Below are 22,272 nucleotides of genomic sequence, written 5' to 3' on the forward strand. Positions count from 1 at the left end.
ATTGGAAAGGTGGAAAATTGGAAATGCTCCACACCAAGCATTAATTCCTGTAGTTTGAGTTATATTACTTGGTTAAGAAGCTTAGGAAGCTTGGGTGACACTAAAGTAATAATATGGTAATAATGCTGGAAAAATAGTGCAGTAACAATGCTCTAACGATGCTGAAGTAATAATGCTGTAATGATGTGGATTAGCACTGTGGGTGACATGCTGAATATCAGCATCATTATAGCAAGGAAAAGCTTACTGTCGTATTGGTACAAAATAGGCACTGTAGTTAAGTTTTAAATCAAATCAATTTTTACATTTTCTACACAATTAAAATGCAATTTTGGGGAGTGTACAATTCTATGAGTTTTTATACATAAATAGATTCTTGTAACTACCATCATAGACAAGATACAGAACGATTTTAGCATCCTGAAGAGAACTTTCAATCTGTCCTGGTGTATTTAGGCCCTTTCTCCTCTACCCCAACCCCTGTCTACCTCTTATGTGTCCTCTGTTCCTACATTTTTGCCTTTTCCAAAATGTCACATGAATAGATTCATACAGTATGTGCATATTTGAGGCTGGGTTCTTTTGCTTGCATAATATATCCTTTTTTATTTTTAAAAGAATACTTATCTTCGCTGACTACAAGACAAGGGAAGAGGGCAGGAAAGACTCAGTGACTGCAGAAGTTACACAGATAGCATCTTGACATTCTAAAAGAAATGGAGAAATAGATGAGGCATGCCTGCAACACTGTTTTCCTTCATGTAACAAGAGCTTCATCTATTTAAAGCATATGTATTCTGATTTGCCTTTTCTATTTTGAGCATGTTCAAATATATGTCCTCCAGAGGCATGATGGAAGAAAACTCACCTCCCTACAGACTTTCCTGAGCCTTTGCATATGGAAATGCAATTATTCATATATAATTAAATTTTTTTTGTTAGTTTGGCACTGAGCTTTTTCTCTTGCTAGTGAGATAATCCTTGGCAGCACATTGCCTCGTTTGGTGGAAAACTGCTGACCTTCCAAACAGTCATAGGTTTATTCAGCACAGGTTTTTCTGCCTGCACAGCATACAGAGTTGCTGTGTATTGTGAGTTGAGTTGGATCTAGAGGACGTGAGAAGAGGCATGGCTTGTATTTTACTGCCTGAGGGACATTTATAGCTTCCATCAATGTGTGTCCACTTCCATTATAAGTAATATATTATCTTTGCACAGAGTTCTACTATTTCACATGCTGCAAACCATTATTTAGGGAGGGAATTAATATTATACTTTGGAATTCTCACTGAAGTGAACACATTTAGCAGATAAAGGGTTTAATACTTGTTGATAAATAAAAGCAGTGACTCCCATTTCCAGCTCTCCTACACACACACACACACACACACACACACACACACACACGCACACACACACATTCACACTCGTATGTGTTGTGTAGGGTTTGGGGAGAAGTGGCTTGCAATTTTGGATAGAATAACCAGTTGCAAATTGGTTTGCTGTTGCTTTTTTAATGGTATGCAAATGTGTTGTGGGATGTATAAAATGTACCACTGAACCTAGATAATACCTAAGTGAGAGCTTGCTTGATTTGTTCAAGTGGTTAATATCAAGCTATTTGAATCGATCCAGTTTGCCAATGGGCTCAATTCTGTACTTCCTAGGGTTTTCTTTAAAATGTGTTACAATTCCAAATGGATTTGTTTTCAGTTTTCATTTTCTATTGCATTTCCTTTGAGGTTGACCGTGTTCTTTATTTGCTTATTAAAAACTTCATGTTTGAAATTATGAAATGTTTATGATTAAGCAGACTAGTCCAATAACTAAACAGAGCATTGAAACATATTTCTATCATCACTGTTATGCTGAGCATACTAGAAAACTCTTCACTGGGGCCGGGTGCAGTGGTTCACACCTGTAATCCCAGCACTTTGGGAGGCCGAGGCCGGTGGATCATTTGAGGACAGGAGTTTGAGACCAGCCTGGCCAACATGGTGAAACCCCATCTCTACTAAAAATATAACATAGTGAAACCCCATCTCTATAAAAACACAAAAATTAGCCGGGTGTGTGCCTGTAATGCCAGCTACTTGGGAGGCTGAGGCAGCAGAGTCTCTTGAACCTGGGAGGTGGAGGCTGTAGAGAGCCAAGACCGTGCCACTGCACTCCAGCTTGGGTGGCAGAGACTCCGTCTAAAAAAAAAAAAAAAAACTCTCCAGTGGTTAGTGTTTCACACTGGAGAAAGAATAAAGTACTGTACTAAAGACTAAAAAATAGTAGACCATTGTCTATACCTCATTGGGCAAATGAAATTGACTATATTTCTATTGGCTGGGAGACCCTCTTTTGCAGTCAGGAATGGTACAATGAAAGATCTGTTTTGAATTGTACATGTTCAGCTGCTGTCCAAACAGCAGTGAATGCTTATTTGTGTGTGCTCTCATTACACCTTCAACATAGTCATAATCATTAATTTAATGCAGCTGCCTTTCCCTCAGGTGTCTTGGAAGACTTCAATGACAAGGATTTTTTTCATTGTATGCAAAGGAGCTCAAGCAATATTTGTTTGGCTTTTTTTTTAGATTGTGTCTTACTCTGCCGCCCAAGCCGGAGCACAAGGGCACCATTTCGGCTCACTGCAACCTCCAGCTCCCAGGTTCAAGCAATTCTTGTGCCTCAGCCTCCTGAGTAGCTGGAATTATAGGCGAGTGCCATCGTGCCTGGCTAATTTTTTTTATTTTCAGTAGAGATGGGGTTTCGCCAGGCTGGTCTCACACACCTGACCTCAAGTGATCTGCCCTCCTTGGCCTCCCAAAGTGTTGGGATTACAGGCGTGAGCCACCGCGCCCGGCCTCAATCGGTGTTTTTGAAAAAATGTTTATGAATTGAGGGCCATAGCTTTTCTAGACCTAAAAGATAATATATTATAGCACTGGAAATGAAGGTTTGGAGACCTGGTATTCTGTAAAAATAAGCCAGTCATTTCCAGATCATCCCTCCCTATTCCACAGACAAGAATTTCTGAGAGGCCTCATCCAGCATCTCACGCCCTAGCAGCCCAGGCATCACCTTCTGAGAGTCGAATACTCACTTCTCTGCTCTGCCATGCATGCCCCTTTTGGAAGAATGCTGCCCTGAGCAGGGTAGTATTACATGCTCCATCCCCAAAGTAGAAAACCATTGAGGTGACAAAATGGTACTGCCATCCCTTCAGTCCTCACTAGGTAGGGCCATGATTGTTCCTCACAGAAATGGATGGCATTCCCCTCACCTCAGTATTGTGGCATATTTTATCATCTGGACCTCTAAACACATGGCTTAGTCTCAAAATGCCATTCATGAAAAACTACTACAAACTTCCACTTTTGGCCATGATAAGAAAAGCAATGACCAGCCGGGCACGGTGACTCATGCCTGTAATCCCAGCACTTTGGGAGGCTGAGGTGGGCAGATCCCCTGAGGTCAGGAGTTTGAGACCAGCCTGACCAACATGGAGAAACTCTGTCTCTACTAAAAATACAAAAAATTAGCTGGGCATGGTGGTGCATGCCTGTAATCCCAGCTACTTGGGAGGCTGAGGCAGGAGAATTGCTTGAACCTGGGAGGCAGAGGTTGTTGTGAGCCAAGATTGTGCCATTGCACTCCAGCCTGGGCAACAAGTGTGAAACTCTGCCTCAAATAAAAGAAAAGCAATGACCACATATCACTGCCCTCTCTTCCATAAACAACTAGAAAACTGGACAAAATAAATGACACGACCGTTTTCAGACACTGGGCAGCAGGCAGCATAAGGTTGTGATCCTTGAGAGAAGAGAAAAAGCCCTACATGTCTCAGCTTTCAGCCCAAAGGCCAATTCCAGACCGGTGGGGGAGCCCCCAAATCCCTCATGGCATTATTGAGTTGAAGATGGAGATCAAAGTTCAGGGAAGCTGAGATGACTGGAAGTTGTGGGACAGAGTTCCTGAAAAGGGGACGCTAAAGATAGAAAGAGTTCCAGAAATATGAGGGTTGTACTGAGTCTTTGTTAAGTGCTAGGCCACCCATGTGCAGAGTGAAACCCCAAAACACAAAGAAAGCCTGGGGTGTCATAAGCAGAAAAATTCCCAGAGCTCACACAGGACAGCGTGATGTCTAAACTCTGGCCAGGCAACGTGGAGATTCCTGAGACCTCTGAGGTATCCAGCAGATATTTCAGAGTGATGTTGCCTTAATAATAGATCTGAACTATCTTTTTTTTTTTTTTTGGAAACAGGGTCTCACTCTGTTGCCTAGGCTGGAGAAGTGTTGTGCCATGATCTCGGCTCACTGCAACGTCCTCTGCCTCCTGGGTTCAAGTGATTCTCCTGCCTCAGCCTCCTGAATGCCTGGCTAATTTTTTGTTTGTATGTTTAGTAGAAACGGGGTTTCACTATGTTGACTAGACTGCTCTTGAACTCCTGGCTTCAAGTGATCCACCCACCTCAGCCCCCCATAGTGCTGGGATTACAGGCATGAGCCACCATGCCCAGCCCCTGAACTATCTCTTGAATGAAGGCTACACTAGAATCATTCTAGCAAAGCTTAAAAACAGAACTCGAAGGCATCAAACTGACCTGCTGTCTCTCAAAACAAAGACTGATGCTATTTTTTAAAAAAGGCAACAAACTCCAGATACTCAACACCCTAATAATACTAAGCTTATCAAAAGATAGGAAATGTGACCCATGACCAGGAGAAAAATTGCCAAGAGAAATGAACCCCAAAATGTCAGAGATCATGATATTAGTAGATAAAATGGTTAGAACAGGAATTATAACTATGTAAAGTGTTTAAAGGAAAACAAAAATAATGAGAAGAAACAAGGAAGATGAAAAGGAATTTCCAGAAATGAAAAATCTAATATCTGAAATGAAATTTTCACTGTATAGGATTTACAGCAGATTAGACACCACAGAAGAAAAGATTAGTGAAATTGAAGATATAGCAGTAAAATCTATCCAAAATGAAATAGAAAGAAAAACAATTGGAGACAAAATGAAAAGAGCCCTAATGACTTTTGGAACTATGTCAAAGAGTCTGACAGACTTAAAATTGGAGTCCAAGAAAGATACGGTGGATGGGTAAGGGACAGAAAATATAATTGGAGAAATAGTTCCTGAAAAATTTCCTAATTTGATGAAAATGTTACATCTCAAAAATCTAAGAAGCTCAACAAATTTCAACAAGGTTAAACATCTGCATATCTGTACCTTCACACAACCAGGCCCACACCAAGGCATACCCAAATTTCTGAAAACCAGTTACAAAATAAGAGTGACAGCAGACTTCTGGTCAAGCTACACAAGTATCTTTAAAATGCTGAAAAAAATATGTCAATACAAAATTTTATAACCAACAAAAATATTCTTCCAAAATTAAGGCAAAACCAAAAAACCCTTTTCAGAAACTAAACTGAGAAAATTAGTTGCCTGCCGACCTGCGTTATAAGAAATGTTAAATAAAATTCTTCAGGTGAAAGGAAAATGATACAAATTCAGACCTATGCAAGGGAGTAAAGAACATGTAAAATGGCAAATGCCTGGATTTTTAAACATAAAAGTTATTTTTTTCCAGTTAAAAGGTAAATATTATTAAATTGGATTTAAAAAGTAAGGCTCAATTATATATTGTCTATGAGGAGCCTACTTTAATTATAAAGACGTGCATTAAAAGTAAAAGGTTGGGAAAATATATACCATGTGGACACTACATTTAAGAAAGCTAGCATGGCTACTTTGTGACACAAGGTAGACTTCAGAAGGAAGGTTGTCATGGATAGGATGGATTATTTCATAATGGAAAAAGGGAACATTCACCCATTAAATACACCCAATGTATTTAACCTGATTCACTATGCATAAACCCAATAACATACCTTCAAAATACATGAAACAAAAATTGACAGAACTGAATAACACTGTCAACCAACTTGACCTAATTGGTATTTATAGACCATTTTGCCCAAGAACAATGCAGTAAACATTCTATTCAAATGCATATGAAGTGTTCACCAAAACAAACCATATTTTATTTTTTGTTATAAGACCATAAAATAAGTCAATAAATTGAAAAGGATTGAAATATTGCAGAGTATGTTCTCTAACCATAGAGAAAATAAGGTAGAAAGAAATAAGAGAAACCTATCCGGAGAATGCCTAAATATTTGTAAATTAAACCCAGATTTGCAAGTAATTCATATATCAACAAGGGCAATTATAAATTATTTGGAAATGAGTGAAAATAAAAATAGAGTATATTGAAATTTGAGACACAGCTCAAGTACTGAATGGAGGGAAACTTATGGCTTTAAATGTTATAGTAGAAAAAAGAAAGATCTCAAATCAATGATCTAAGCTTCCACCTTAAGAAGCTGAAAAAAGCGAAAGAAATTAAACCCAAACTATGTAGAAGGAAACAATAAAGATAAGAGCAGAAGTCAGTGAAATAAAAATAGGCACAAAATTGAGAAATTTTGAAAAACAACAAATACTAATCAAGATAACAGAAAGAAGACAAAACTTACCAATACCAGGAGTGAACAAAGGAGAGATCTTTACAAATCTTATAGATATTAAAAGCCTAATAAAGGAAAATTGAAAAAAGGTAAAACTTAGATGAAACGGGCAAATTCCTTGAAAGATACACATTAGCAGCACAGACTTAATAAAAAAGTAGAAAACTGAATAGTGTTATACCTATTAATAGAATTAAGTTCATAATTTAAAAACCCTCCCACAAGGAAAACTCCTGGCTCTGATAGCTTCACTATTGAATTCTAACAAATATTTAAAGAAGTCATACCAACCTTCTGCAAACTCTTCCAGATAATAGAAGAGAGGAAACATTTTTTTTCACTTCATTTTACAAAGCCAGCATAACTCTAACAGCAAAAGAAAAGACAATTCAAGGAAAAAAAAACCAAACTACAGATTGATATTACTCATGAACAGTCACAAAAATAAGTAATAAAAACTTAGCAAATAAAAAACTAGCTCTGTGTGTGTGTGTGTCTCTGTGTGTGTATCAGGTATGAGCAAGTATGGTTTACATCAGATTGAAAGTTTGATTTAATATTTGAGAAATCAATGTAATTTACCACTTTATCAAAATAAAGGATAAAACCACATGATCATTTCAAGAAATGTAGCATAAACACTTGACAAAATTCAAGAACATTTCATTTTTTAAATATCTCAATAAATTAGGAAAAGCAGGGAACTTTCTGATAAAAAGTGTTGTTTAAAACCTATCATTAATGTCATACTTAATGGCGAAAGACTGAAGGCTTTACCCATAGGATCAAAAATAAGCTAAGAATGCCCATTCTCATAATTTCTATCCAATATTGTACTCGCGGGTCTAGCCAGTACAATAAAGCAAGAACAAGAAATTCAAAGAATACAAACGAGAAAGGAATAATTAAAACAGGTTTCATTCACAGATGACATAATTGTATACAAAGAAATTCCTATAGACTCTGTTAAAAATTGGTAGAACTAATCTTAGCAAGGTCATAGGATATCAGGTCAGTATACAAAATTCAATTATATCTTAAATGTATTTGCAATGACAATTGAATATTAAAATTTTAAATCATCCACAATAGTATCTAAAAACGTGAAAAACAGGAAAAAATGTGTAAGATTTGAAGAGTGAACACTATTAAAACATCACTGAGAGAAATTAAAGAAGTCCTAAATAAATGGAGAGATTTATGTTTATGAATTAGAAGATTCAATATTGTTCAGATGTCAGTTCTCCCCAAATTGATCTATGGGTTCAACGCATCCTTTTGGGTAAAGTTTGCTCTTACTTTAGGCTGGGGGAGAGTTCTCTTTGAGATGGTTTATCCCTATGTTCTGCTGAGTTGGAATGTCAGTATTCCTGGAGTTTATGCAGCATGTAGAACATGGTATTTTTTGTACTTGTTCTTCCATTAAATTTCATATCCTGGAAACATGTTTGGATGGGATGTTTTCTTTGGTAGCAAAGGTGATGATATTTCAAAATTAAATTTTTTAAGATTTTCTGGTCTCAAATTAGTTTTCAATAGAAACCACTCCAGAAATGAAAAGGGCATGTGAACTAGTAATAAGTATTTGAGCACAGCTATTTCAAGTTCATCTGGGGTTGCTGTTACAACTAATTGTCAAAATATACCTTTGTTATTCTTTTTCACAAAACAGGTCCAATACCTGGAGTCTCAATTGGCAGTGGTTGAGTTCATGCTGATCTAAGACTTGGGATATTGTCACTGGAAATATAGTTGACAGCAATTACAGTATCTTTTCTTATTCTTTGTTGCCTTACTTCTCAAAGGGTAGAAAATAGGTCAGAAAAATAGACAAACCCAGGACACCTGTTAGAAATACAGAACCTCAGTCTCCATCCCCCTCATCAATTCAATCAGAATCTTTATTTTAACCTGATTCACTGGTGATTCCTATACATATTAAAATTTTAGAAGGGCAGCATATTTATTCTTCTTTAAAACCACTCCCAGCTAATCTGGGCTGGCAGACTTTTTTCTGGAGTAAGAGTAAATTTGTAGAGATGTCACCAATAGTATTGTAATCTCACTGGAACAACTTTTCTTCTTAAACTTATTATGTAAAATCACCAAAAGTTTTATTCACTGTTTTCCTCTGACAAGATAATCATAAAGAATTAGTCTCCATTAGCATATTATTGATGTTTCACAAGCCTTACATTTTGATTTGACTATGTATAGATACCTCTTTTTTCAACTTTTATTTTAGATTCAGCAGGTACACGTGCAGGTTTGTTACATGGGTATTTTGTGTATAAGGTTTAGGATAGGAATTATCCATTTCATCACCCAAGCACAGTACCTAATAATTAGTTTTTCTTTTTCTTTTCTTTTTTTTTTTTTTTTGAGATGGGGTCTCACTCTGTCGCCCAGGCTGGAGTGCAGTGGCGCGATCTCAGCTCACTGCAAGCTCCGCTTCCTGGGTTCACACCATTCTCCTGCCTCAGCCTCCTGAGTAGCTGGGACTACAGGCGCCCGCCACTGTGCCCAGCTAGTTTTTTGTATTTTTAGTAGAGACGGGGTTTCACCATGGTCTTGATCTCCTGACCTCGTGATCCACCCTCCTCGGCCTCCCAAAATGCTGGGATTACAGGTGAGAGCCACCATGCCTGGCTAAATAATTAGTTTGTCAACCCTTGTCCCCTTTCCTCCCTCCCCTTTGTAGTAGTCCCCAGTTCCTACTGTTGCCATCTTTATGTCCATGACTACCCAATGTTTAGCTCCTACTTATGTGAGAACATGTAGTATTTAGTTTTTTATTACTACATTAATTTGCTCAGATTTTGTTCCTTTTTATGGCTGCATAGTATTCCATGGTGAATATGTACCACATTTTCTTTATCCAATCTACCACTGATGGGCACCTAGGTTGATCCCATGTCTTTGCTATTGTGAATAGTGCTACAATTAACATGTGAGTGCGTGTGTCTTTTTGGTAGAATGATTTGTTTTCTTTCAGACATATACCTGGTAATGGGACTGCTGGGTCAAATGATAGTTCTAGGTTCTTTGAGAAATCTCCAAACTGCTTTCCACAGTGGCCAAATTAATTTACATTCCCACCAACAGTGTATAAGCATTCCCTTTTCTCCACAGCCTCACCAGCATCTGTTATTTTTCGCCTTTTAATAATAGCCATTCTGACTGGTGTGAAATGGTATCTCAGTGTGGTTTTGATTTGCATTTTTCTGGTGATTAGTGATGTGGAGTGTTTTTTCATATGTTTGATGGTCACTTGTATGTCTTCTTTTGAGAAATGTCTGTTCATGTCTTTTGCCCATTTTTTGATAGGATTGTTTGGTTTTTGCCTATTCAATTGTTTATGTTCCTTATAGATTCTGGATATTAAACTTTTGTTGAATGAGTAGTTTGTGAATTTTTTCTCCTATTCTGTAAACAGACAACCTACAGAATGGGAAAAAGTGCTTACAGACAACCTACAGAATGGGAGAAAAAATTCACAAACTACTTGTTGATAGTTTCTTTTGCTGTGCAGAAGCTCTTTGGTTTCAGTAGGTTCCGCTTGACAATATTTACATATGTTGCAATTGCTTTAGAGGACTTAATCATAAATTCTTTCCCAAGGCTGACATCCAGAATAATGTTTCTTCAGTTTTCTTCTTAGATGCTTATATTTTGAGGTCTTAAATTTTTAACCCATGTTGAGTTAAATTTTGTATATGGTGAGAGGTAGGGGTCCAGTTTCATTCTTCTGCATATGGCTAGCCAGATATTTCAGCACAATTTATTGACTAAGAAGTCATTTCCCCATCGTGCATTTTTGCTGACTTTGTTGAATATAAGATTGCTCTAAGTGTGCAGCTTTATTTCTGGGTTCTCTATTCTGTTCCACTGGTCCACATATCTGTTTTTGTACCAGTACCACACTGTTTTGGTTACTGTAGCCTTATAGTATAATTTGAAGTTAGATAATGTGATGCCTCCAGCCTTGTTCTTTTTGCTTAAGGTTGCTTTGGCTATTTGGGCTCTTTTTTGGTTCCATATGAATTTTAGAATAGTTTTTTCTAGTTCTGTGAAAAATGATGTTGGTAGTTTGATAGGAATAGCATTGAAACTGTAGATTGCTTTGGGCAGTGTGGGCCATTTTAACATCATTTGTTCTTCCAATCCATGAGCATGAAATTTTTTTTCATTTATTTATGTCATCTATGATTTATTTTAGCAGTGTTTTGTACTTCTCCCTACAGAGATCTTTTACCTCCTTGGATAGATGTATTCCTAGGTTATATATAGATACTATTACATGTGCTTTGGGGAAGTCTGCACATATAATTTAGATATAGATAATGAAAATAATTTTATAATATGCTTTTCAATTTAGAAAGGAATCATTTAAATTTTTTTGTGTACATCTTAGGTAGGGACTAAACTTTGCCCTGTGGGGCAGTGTTTAGGAGGTGCTCAATAGAGGCAATACAGCCCAAGTTGACTATTGAAAGATTACTTGGGGAAGGGTCAGATATGAAGAGAAGGTGACCATGTTTTAAGAAACCTCACATATTGTTAACATCCGTTCATGTGGAATAATAAATGTGTGTGTGGAGGGGATGTGTGAGTGGCTTTATAGAATAACGAGATTCATGAAAGTATGGCCATCAAATTGTGAATGGCGCTATGTCATGGTGTTGGGATTCTAGGGGGAAAATGAGTGGAGCTGGAAGCAAACTATTCCTCATTTAGATGCAGACAAATTTATAAAACTCTCTTTCTTTTCTTCCTTCCTTTCTTTCTTTTTTAAAAATTTTTTTTTATTTTTGAAAAGGAGTCTTGTTCTGTCACCCAGGCTGGAGTGCAGTGGCACCATCTCAGCTCAATGAAACCTCCACCCCCACTGGTTCAAACGATCCTCCTGCTTCAGCCCCCTTAGGAGCTGGGACTGCAGGCATGCACCACCATGCCCATCTAGTTTTTTTATCTTTGGTAGAGATGGGTTTTTGTTATGTTGGCCAGACTGGTCTTGAACTCCTGGGCTCAGCCACACAGTATCTGTTAGACTGTGCATAATCCAGTTAACATTTTCAGACTTCAGTATTCTCCACAGCTGACCAATAATGTTCATATGGGATGTGAGTTGTATTAGATGGCTTCTTGGGATTTGTTAGCTTCAGGGTTTTTGATGTAATTCTGCCATGCATAATCACCATTCTCTTTTCAATTGCACAAAGGCCATTTTTCTGAGATTTCATGTAAAATTATGATGGTGGGTTTGCAGAGATCAAAGAGCTATGAGCAAAGAGGGTGCTCAAAGAAATTACTGCTAGAATAATGACTGTTGCTAACAGTACTGTAACTTAAAATATTTGTTCAAGCAACATATATTGAATGCCTTGGGTATGCTAGGCCTGGAGGTACAGAGTGAACAAAATAGATGTGTTTGGAAAATTATCATAAGTTAATGATAAGCCCTCTTAGTAGAGGGCTTATTTCAAGGAAGGACAGCAAGTACAAAATGTAAAACTGGTGAAACTGAAAGAAGCCAATGTGATTGGAGTGCAGAGACTGAGGGGCTGGGTTGGGTAGGATTTGGCTCAGGTGCTGACTACAGCTGAGAGGGCAAGTAAGATGCAGTCTCAAAGTGTCCTTTGGGTTTAGCAACACTGTGGAGCTCAAGTGAAGTCCCTTTCCAGGAGCAGTGGTGGTGACAGCCACAGCAGAGTGGGTGAAGAATTGTCCAGGAGATGAGGCCACAGATGTGGTGAGAATGAGCACCGTCTTGAGAAATTTGGTTATGAAAAGAAGAAAAGAGAGGGGAAAATAGATGGGGAGTGTTTAGGGCTGAATGTTTGAGTCCCTCCAAAATTTAAGTGCTGATATCCTACCCCCCAATGTGATGGTATTAGGAGGTGGAGCCTTTGGGAGGTGATTAGGTCAGAGGGTGGAGCCCTTATGAGTGGGATTAGTGCCCTTATAAAAGGACCCCAGAGAGCTCTCTCACTCTCCTTTTCACAAGCAGACACAGCAATCAGACAGCTGTTTACAAACTAAGAAGAGGGTCCTCACCATGAACCTGACCCTGCTGGCATCCTTGTCTTGGACTTCCAATTTCCAAAACTGTGAGAAATCAATGTTTGCTGTTTAAGCCACCAATTTATTGTATTTTGTTATAGTAGCCAGAGCTAGGACAGAAATGAAATTCGTTGATTGTCTTTTCCCTTTCCTAATGGGAAAAGACAAAATGGAGAGGTTAAAGATGTAGAAGAGAGAAGGGATAGAATTCTTGATAGTTGACATATGGGATATGGAGCACAAGTAGATGAATTGGCCATAGGTGAAGGGGACACTCTTCTACTGTAAACCCTGGCTGTAATATGTGGGGACAGGAAGGTTAGTGATATTCTGAGGTTTTCCTAATGTATCTCTAAAGAAATGGGTTCCCTAGATGTCAAAGGAATGGATTGCATGAACAGCCTGTGTGAGTCACAAACCAACCAAGAACTGTGAGATTATGCCAGAGACACTGAGTCTGCAGTACTGCAGATATCCATGTGATGCTCTGAGAAGCCTGAATATTTGTTAACATAGTTTGTCTTCTACAGAACATACAATGTTTTATTCATTATTGGTCTCCATTAGTCTGGAGACTAATACACTGTGGGCAGAGAGCTTGCAGTAGCTCTATGGTAAAAACGCAGTTACTGATTAGGCTCAACCCAACAGGATTATGAAAACTCAGGTAACTTGTAACGGGGCTTCTAATCTGGTGATTATAGGTCAGTGTCCTGTGATGATTTGAAGAAGGCATCGAAGGTCTGAGTTTCAAAGATCATTCTTCTACATTTTTCCCCATTTTTACCTGATGCTCTCTTTTTAACCAGCCACCTTCATTTTCCTTTTCCCAGAGGTGCTCTTTCCTGCTACATTTGGATACAAGTCTCTGGTGGGCCCTGTTTGCCCAGATCCTTGGGCAAGTAAGTTTGACGTCAATTGATCTTAATCTGAGATGCCAAGTTTGCGCTAAGGTGTAAACGACCCTTCAGTAAATTGACTAATCTTGTTGGGCATTGCCATAGTTATAAAATGTTAAGGAAGTAGAGGTTTTTTTGTTTGTTTGTTTGTGAATTTTTTCAACAGAGAGCCTTTCAAAAGATGTCACAAAGATTAGGAAACATCTCCATCTGTTATGGAGTATGTTTTCTATAATGATTCAGTTACCAAGACTACACTGGCAGCAAGAGTTCCTCTGTCTGGGTGATGCTGAAGGTCATCTCTGATCAGTCCTCAGAAGCCTTCAAAGATCTTTGAAATGTTTTCTTAATGCTCCTCTCTGGCTCCTTAAATCATGATTGAGGCTTGGATTCTATTAGAGTGAGCAGGGACTCAATATGAAATTCTGCACCAGGCACACAGTTAATATAATTTATTTTATTTAGAATTCTGCTCTCTGTACGGTCTGGTTATCAATTCTCTTTTTCATGATTTGGCATTAATGATGGAAAGAACAAATTCAGATGTCCTTCCTCTTTGAGTGATTCACAGTGTGTTTTCTATTTCCATTGACAACCTTCTCAGTGTTTTGATAATAACTTCCTCAATAGGACACCAAAATTACGTGAATAAATAAAAAGAATTCTTATAATCATAGAAGATAAATGAACTATCTGTAAACACCATCAAACTACATTTAAATGTAAGGGCTAAAAATATTTTTAAGAATTAGGAAATCCAAGTGAATCCTGATTTTTCCTTCTATGCCTTCCCCCCAACTCCAAATTCACTTTTTAAATTGAAGTATGATTTATATATTATAAAATTAACCAATTTTAAGGAAATAATTTGTCTTTATATTTTAACAAAAATGAAAATGTTAGAAGGTACAACCACTTATTAATATTTTTTTGAGAAAATAAGTCATTCTACCAAAAAGACACATGCACTCACATGTTCACTGTAGCACTAGTCACAACAGCAAAGGCATGGAATCAACTTAGGTTCCTGTCAACAGTGGACTGGATTAAGAAAAGAAAAGTGATACCAGTCCTTTGCAGCAACATGGATGCAGCTGGAGACCATTATCCTGATTGAATTAACACAGAAACAGAAAACCAAATACTATATGCTCTCACTTTATGAGTGGGAGCTAAACACTGGATACATGTGGACATAAAGATAGCAACAATAGACAATGAGGACTACTAGAAGGGAGAAGGAGAAAGAGGTGCAAAGATTGAAAGCTATCTATTAGGTACTATGATCACTACCTGGGTGATGAGATCATTCATATCCCAACCCTCGGCATCCTGCAATATACCCATGTAACAAACCTGCACATGTACTCCTGAATCTAAAATAAAAGTTGGCTGGGCGTGGTAGCTCACACCTCCTAATCCCAGCACTTTGGGAAGCCGAGATGGGTGGAGCACTTGAGGTCAGGAGCTGAAGCCCAGCTTGGCCAACATGGTGAAACCCCGTCTCTACCAAAAAAATACAAAAATTAGCTGGGTGTGGTGGCATGCACCTGTAGTTCCAGCTACTTGGAAGGTGGGAAAATCATTTGAACCTGGGAAGTGGAAGTTGCAGTGAGCTGATATCGCACCACTGTGCTCCAGCCTGGGTGACAGAGTGAGACCCTGTCTCAAAATAAATTAATGAATGAATAAATACATAAATAAATAAAATAGAAGTTGAAGTTTTAAAAAATGTATTTTTTAATTGCACAAGCACAAATATGGAATGAATTGAGAAAGCTATCAATATTTCTCCAAAGACATTAAACTCATACCACATTCTTCTTTCAAGAATCAGTTAATTCAATTTTATATTGAATTAACTGGGATAGAGAAAAAGATTATATATCGCCCACCTCATTTTATGAAATAAATATAACCCTAATATCAAATAGACACAGACAAGATGCCATAGAACAGTCTCACTTATATGTATATATGAAAAATTATAAACAAAGGATTGAATAGAAATTAGTAGTTTCTAAAATAATGACCTGCCCTGTGCAATGGGATTTATTCTGGCAATATAATGGTGTTAAGTCTAATATTATGAAATTCACCACAAAAATAACATTACTAAATAAATTAGGAATGGGCTATGTTTATTTCAAAGTAGGTCGCATGAGTATTTGAGAGAATCTCATTTTTTGTTTAAAATAAAATAAATTTCTTTCTAAAGTAAAAATGGAATAGCCCTTAATGTGACAAAGTATATCTATTTGAAATCAACAACATAGAGCTTATTTAATGCTGAAATTCAAAAACATTTCCCTTAAAACCAGAAATATATTAGGCAATCCCTTACCAATATTATTATTTAATAGCACTCCAGAATTTCTGGTCAATGCTATAGGACATGAAATTGAATCAACAGAAATACATGTTAGAAAAGACGTCTCAACTTTATTATTTTTGGATGACATTATCACACACTTATCATACATTAGCATAAATAGACAACTCAAGAGACTCCACAGAAAAATTCTAGGAATTAATTTTAAAGGTCAATGAAATGGCAGGGTATATGATAATCACACCAAAAAAATCAAATGATTTGCCAGAAGTGAGTTTAAATACAAAAGAAACAGAAGTAGGACTCACAATTGCAATAATTATTAATATTTAAACTATCCACCAAAAATCTTGAGTAATAAATGATCAGTCATGAAATTCAGAGTATTCTTAAGATACTGCCAAAGAAATAGTTGAGAAGTGCAGATTGTTCCAGCAATGAGGTCTAGGAGGGGTGGGATGGTATGGAGTAGATAACATCCTCAACATGATTTTTTTTTTTTTTTTTGAGACAGTCTCACTCTGTTGCCCAGGCTGGAGTGCAGTGGTGCTATCTTGGCTCACTGCAACCTCTGCCTCCTGGATTCAAGTGATTCTCCTGCTTCAGCCTCTCCAGTAGCTGTGATTACAGGTGTGTGCCACCACACCCAGCTAATTTTTGTATTTTTTTTTTACTAGAGACTGGGTTTTACCAGCTTGGCCAGGCTGGTTTCAAACTCCTGACCTCAGGTGATCCACCCACCTTGGCCTCCCAAAGTGCTGGGATTGCAGGCATGAACTACCATGCCTGGCCCTCAACATGAATTTGTAAGAGGTACAAAAGCGACTTTTTTCTAGGGATCACTTCAAGAATTTATCAAACCATTTCAAACTTATGATCACACTTAAGTATAATTTGGTGAGAGCTGCCTCTAGTACTAATAATCTATCTCAGATGTATGGTTATCTGATGGTCCAGCTTAATTTATGGACAGATTTAAAATGGAAGTAGCACAGAATTGGCATGGGATCAATGGCTGTGGGGTTTGGGTCATGTGCATATGGGGGTTCATTATATCATTTTGTCTACTCCTGGGTGTGTTTGAAATTTTCTGTAATAAAAGATTAAACAAACAAACAAGACCAAAACAGTAGTTCTTAATACAGACTCAACCAACCCATACAGGGATTTCAGTGGGGCCCAATAACCCTCCTGAAATTATTCGCAAAATGTTATATCTATGAGCATATGTACATTTTTTGAGGGAGGAGTTCCAAAACATGAATCAGATTCTTAGCGGTCTATTTTGCTAGAATGAACAATTGGAGTAAATAGGCTGCCTAACTGTTAGCCAAGATTCCATGAGGACCATATCTTGCAACAAATGTTTATAATAGAAATTGGGAAATAGAGATTTTAAAGCTATGATCCCTTGCAAAGACTCTGAAGTACAAATGCCAAACCATTCTTGAAATCATTGCAGTAAAATAACTAATGATTGATAACCTAAGATTTTATGGGAAAACAGAGTTGGGAGGATTGAGGATGCAAGTCAAACTGTGAAAGTGACTACAATAAGTTGTTAACTTATAAAAACAATATAATTGGGGCAACACATTAAATAAAGCAAGTGAAAGTGAGATCTTATAAACCCATCTTTTAAATTAAAGACCTTATAGAATTAATTTCCATTTATTATTTCTAGCTCCAGAGAAACATATTCACCCTTTCCCATTGAGCTCCTTTCAAATTCATTTTGCTTTGCTGGCGATAATGTCCATTCTAAAAAGCTCTCCCCCTTTCCTGCCTCCCACTGCCTAGCTTTTCTCATTCTTGGCTCAAATGATCAAGACCTTTTAAATTTTGACACTAGAAGTTGTCAATTTCAACCTCCCAAGCCCACAAAGTTCTAGAAACAAATAGAGTGAAATGGCATTAGTTAAGAATGTTTCAATACCCTCTCTTAGAAAAGACCCAGGTCTATGATGATTTTTTTCCCTCTACTTCCAATTTATTATGCATGGTTTCACTAGAAAACTTGAGTTTCTACTCTGTCACCCACTTTGTCTCTTTTCCTTCTATAAGTAAATGATTTTTAATTAATAAACAAAAATCCAAAAGTACAGCTATGTGTTGATGATGGTAGATAATAATCACTCTGCACCAGGCACTTTTCTATGTGCTTTGCATGTACTGATATGTACAATTCTCATACCAATGCTAGGAGGTGTGAAAAAATTATCTGAAATGTAGAAATAGGTAAAAAAACAAAACAAACAAGCAAAAAACTGGGCTTTTTTTTCAGGGCATTGCTGAGCTTGCAGCTTTGATTTTCTGTTACCTGGACTATTTTACTACTCTGTAGATGCAGAGGTTAACATAGATTTGTGTCAAGATGTAGATAATTTCTATTAGGTCAGTGGTCCAGGTAGCTTTGTGTGTATGTGTGTATGTGTGTGTGCATGTGTGTGTATGGTGTGGTGATAATCTTAAAGATTGTAGTTCATTGCCATCTTGACATTAACCAATTTTGCTCCTATCCCAGCAATCTTATCCTAACATTTATTTATTAAATTACCTATAAATGCCTAGCTTCCCCAACGCCCTTTGAACCTGTTTTACTGTTTTCTCATTAATTAATGAGTTAAACAAAACCTTTGACACATGTTCTTTTTTTTAACCTTTTAAAAAGCGTACTCTAACACTAGGTATATTACATGATAACCTTTTAATGGTTGAATATTATTCTATTTTATGAACTGCAAACAATTCACTCAAGTTATTCCTCCATTATAGTGTCAGGCCTCTGAGCCCAAGCCAAGCCATCGCATCCCCTGTGACTTGCACTTATACACCCAGATGGCCTGAAGTAACTGAAGAATCACAAAAGAAGTGAATATGCCCTGCCCCACCTTAACTGATGATATTCCACCACAAAAGAAGTGAAAATGGCCGGTCCTTGCCTTAAGTGATGACATTACCTTGTGAAAGTCCTTTTCCTGGCTCATCCTGGCTCAGAAAGCTCCCCCACTGAGCACCTTTCAACCCCCACTCCTGCCCGCCAGAGAACAAACCCTCTTTGACTGTAATTTTCCTTTACCTACCCAAATCCTATAAAACGGCCCCACCCTTATCTCCCTTCACTGACTCTCTTTTCTGACTCAGCCCACCCTGCACCCAGGTGAAATAAACAGCCATGTTGCTCACACAAAGCCTGTTTGGTGGTCTCTTCACACGGACGCGCATGAAATTTGGTGCCATGACTTGGATCGGGGGACCTCCCTTAGGAGATCAATCCCCTGTCCTCCTGTTCTTTGCTCCATGAGAAAGATCCACCTACTACCTCAGGTCCTCAGACCGACCAGCCCAAGAAACATCTCACCAATTTCAAATCCTGTAAGCGGACTCTTTTTACTCCCTTCTCCAACCTCCCTCACTATCCCTCAACCTCTTTCTCCTTTCAATCTTGGCACCACACTTAAATCTCTCCCTTCTCTTAATTTCAATTCCTTTCATTTTCTGGTAGAGACAAAGGAGACACTTTTTATCCGAGGACCCAAAACTCCGGTGCCGGTCACGGACTAGGAAGGCAGCCTTCCCTTGGTGTTTAATCATTGCAGAGACACCTCTCTGATTATTCACGCATGTTTCAGAGGTGTCAGACCACGCAGGGATGCCTGCCTTGGTCCTTCACCCTTAGCGGCAAGTCCCGCTTTTCTGGGGAAGGGGCAAGTACCCCAACTCCTCTCCTTGTCTCTACCCCTTCTCTGCTTTTCTGGGGGAGGGGCAAGTACCCCTCAACCCCTTCTCCTTCACCCTTAGCGGCAAGTCCCACTTTTCTAGAGGAGGGGCAAGTACCCCAACCTCGTATCTCTGTGCCCCAATCCCTTATTTCCGCGCCACAACCTCTTATATCTCTGCACCCCAATCCCTTGTTTCTACACCCTGACCTCTTATCTCTGCACCCCAATCCCTTATTTCCATGCCCCAACCCCTTATTTCTGTGCCCCGACCCCTTATTTCTGCACCCCATCCCTTATTTCTGTGCCCCGACCTCTTATCTGTGCCCCAACTCCTTTTCCCACTTTTCTAGAAGGTAAGAACCCCTGAACCCCTTCCCTCCATTTCTCTACTCTCTCTTTTCTCTAGGCTTGCTTCCTTCACTATAGGCAACCTTCCACCCTCCATTCCTCCTTCTGCTCCCTTAGCCTGTGTTCTCAAAAACTTAAAACCTCTTCAACTCACACCTGACGTAAAACCTAAATGTCTTATTTTCTTCTGCAATGCTGCTTGACCCCAATACAAACTCGACAGTAGTTCCAAATAGCCAGAAAACGGCACTTCCAATTTTTCCATTCTACAAGATCTAAATACTTCTTATCGTAAAATAGGCAAATGGTCTGAGGTGCCTGACGTCCAGGCATTCTTTTACACATCAGTCCCTTCTTAGTCTCTGTGCCCAGTGCAACTCATCCCAAATCTTCTTTCCCTTCCTCCTGTCCCCTCAGTCCCAACCCCATGCGTCGCTGAGTCTTTCTAATCTTCTTTTTCTACACACCCATCTGACCTCTACCCTCCTCCCCAGGCCGAGCTAGGTCCCAATTCTTCCACCCTATAATCTTTTTATCGCCTCCCCTCCTCACACCTGGTCCGGCTTACAGTTTCCTTCCGTGACTAGCCCTCCCCCACCTGCCCAGCAATTTACTCTTAAAAAGGTGGCTGGAGCCAAAGGCATAGTCAAGGTTAATGCTCCTTTCTCTTCATCCCAAATCAGATAGTGTTTAGGCTCTTTTTCATCAAATATAAAAATCCAGCCCAGTTCGTGGCTCGTTTGGCAGCAACCCTGCGATGCTTTACAGCCCTAGACCCTAAAATGTCAAAAGGCCATCTTATTCTCAATATACATTTTATTACCCAATCTGCTCCCGACATTAAATAAAACTCCAAAAATTAGAATCTGGCCCTCAAACCCCACAACTGGACTTAATTAACCTCACCTTCAAGGTGTACAATAGTAGAAAAAAGTTGCAATTCCTTGCCTCCACTGTGAGACAAACCCCAGCCACATCTCCAGCACACAAGAACTTCCAAATGCCTGAACTGCAGCAGCCAGGCGTTCCTCCAGAACCTCCTCCCCCTGGAGCTTGCTACAAGTGCCAGAAATCTGACCACCAGGCCAAGGAATGCCTGTAGCCCAGGATTCCTCCTAAGCCATGTCCCATCTGTGCAGGACCCCACTGGAAATTGGACTGTTCAACTCACCTAGCAGCCACTCCCAGAGTCCCTGGAACTCTGGCCCAAGGCTCTCTGACTGACTCCTTCTTGGCTTAGCGGCTAAAGACTGATGCTGCCCGATCGCCTTGGAAGCCCCTAGACCATCATGGATGCTGAGCTTCAGGTAACTCTCACAGTGGAAGGTAAGCCCTTCCCCTTCTTAATCAATACGGAGGCTACCCACTCCACATTACCTTCTTTTCAAGGGCCTGTTTCCCTTGCCTCCATTACTATTGTAGGTAATGACGGCCAGGCTTCTAAACCTCTTGAAACTCCCCAAATCTAGTGCCAACTTAGACAATACTCTTTTAAGCACTCCTTTTTAGTTATTCCCACCTGCCCAGTTCCCTTATTAGGCTGAGACACTTTAACTAAATTATCTGCTTCCCTGACTACTCCTGGACTACAGCTATATCTCATTGCCGCCCTTCTTCCCAATCCAAAGCCTCCTTTGCGTCCTCCTCTTGTATCCCCCCACCTTAACCCACAAGTATAAGATACCTCTACTCCCTCCTTGGCGACCGATCATGCACCCCTTACCATCTCATTAAAACCTAATCACCCTTACCCCACTAAATGCCAATATCCCATCCCGCAGCATGATTCAAAAAGATTAAAGCCTGTTATCACTCGCCTGCTACAGCATGGCCTTTTAAAGCTTATAAACTCTCCTTACAATTCCCCCATTTTACCCGTCCTAAAACCAGATAAGCCTTACAAATTAGTTCAGGATCTGTGCCTTATCAACCAAATTGTTTTGCCTATCCACGCTGTGGTGCCCAACCTGTACACTCTTTTGTCCTCAATACCTTCCTCCACAACTCACTATTCCCTGCTTGATCCTAAAGATGCTTTTTTCACTCTTCCCCTGCACCCCTCATCCCAGCCTCTCTTCGCTTTCACTTAGACTGACCCTGACACCCGTTAGGCTCAGCAAATTACCTAGGCTATACTGCCGCAAGGCTTCATAGACAGTCCCCATTACTTCAGTCAAGCCCAAATTTCATCCTCATCTGTTACCTATCTCGGCATAATTCTCATAAAAACATACGTGCTTTCCCTGCTGATCGTGTCTGATTAATCTCCCAAACCTCAATCCCTTACAAAACAACAACTCCTTTCCTTCCTAGGCATAGTTAGTGCGGTCAGATTTCTTACACAAGAGCCAGGACTGCACCCTGTAGCGTTT

The sequence above is a fragment of the Gorilla gorilla genome, chromosome 5 (assembly GCF_029281585.2).
Source record: "Gorilla gorilla gorilla isolate KB3781 chromosome 5, NHGRI_mGorGor1-v2.1_pri, whole genome shotgun sequence".
NCBI classification, from domain to species: domain Eukaryota; kingdom Metazoa; phylum Chordata; class Mammalia; order Primates; family Hominidae; genus Gorilla; species Gorilla gorilla.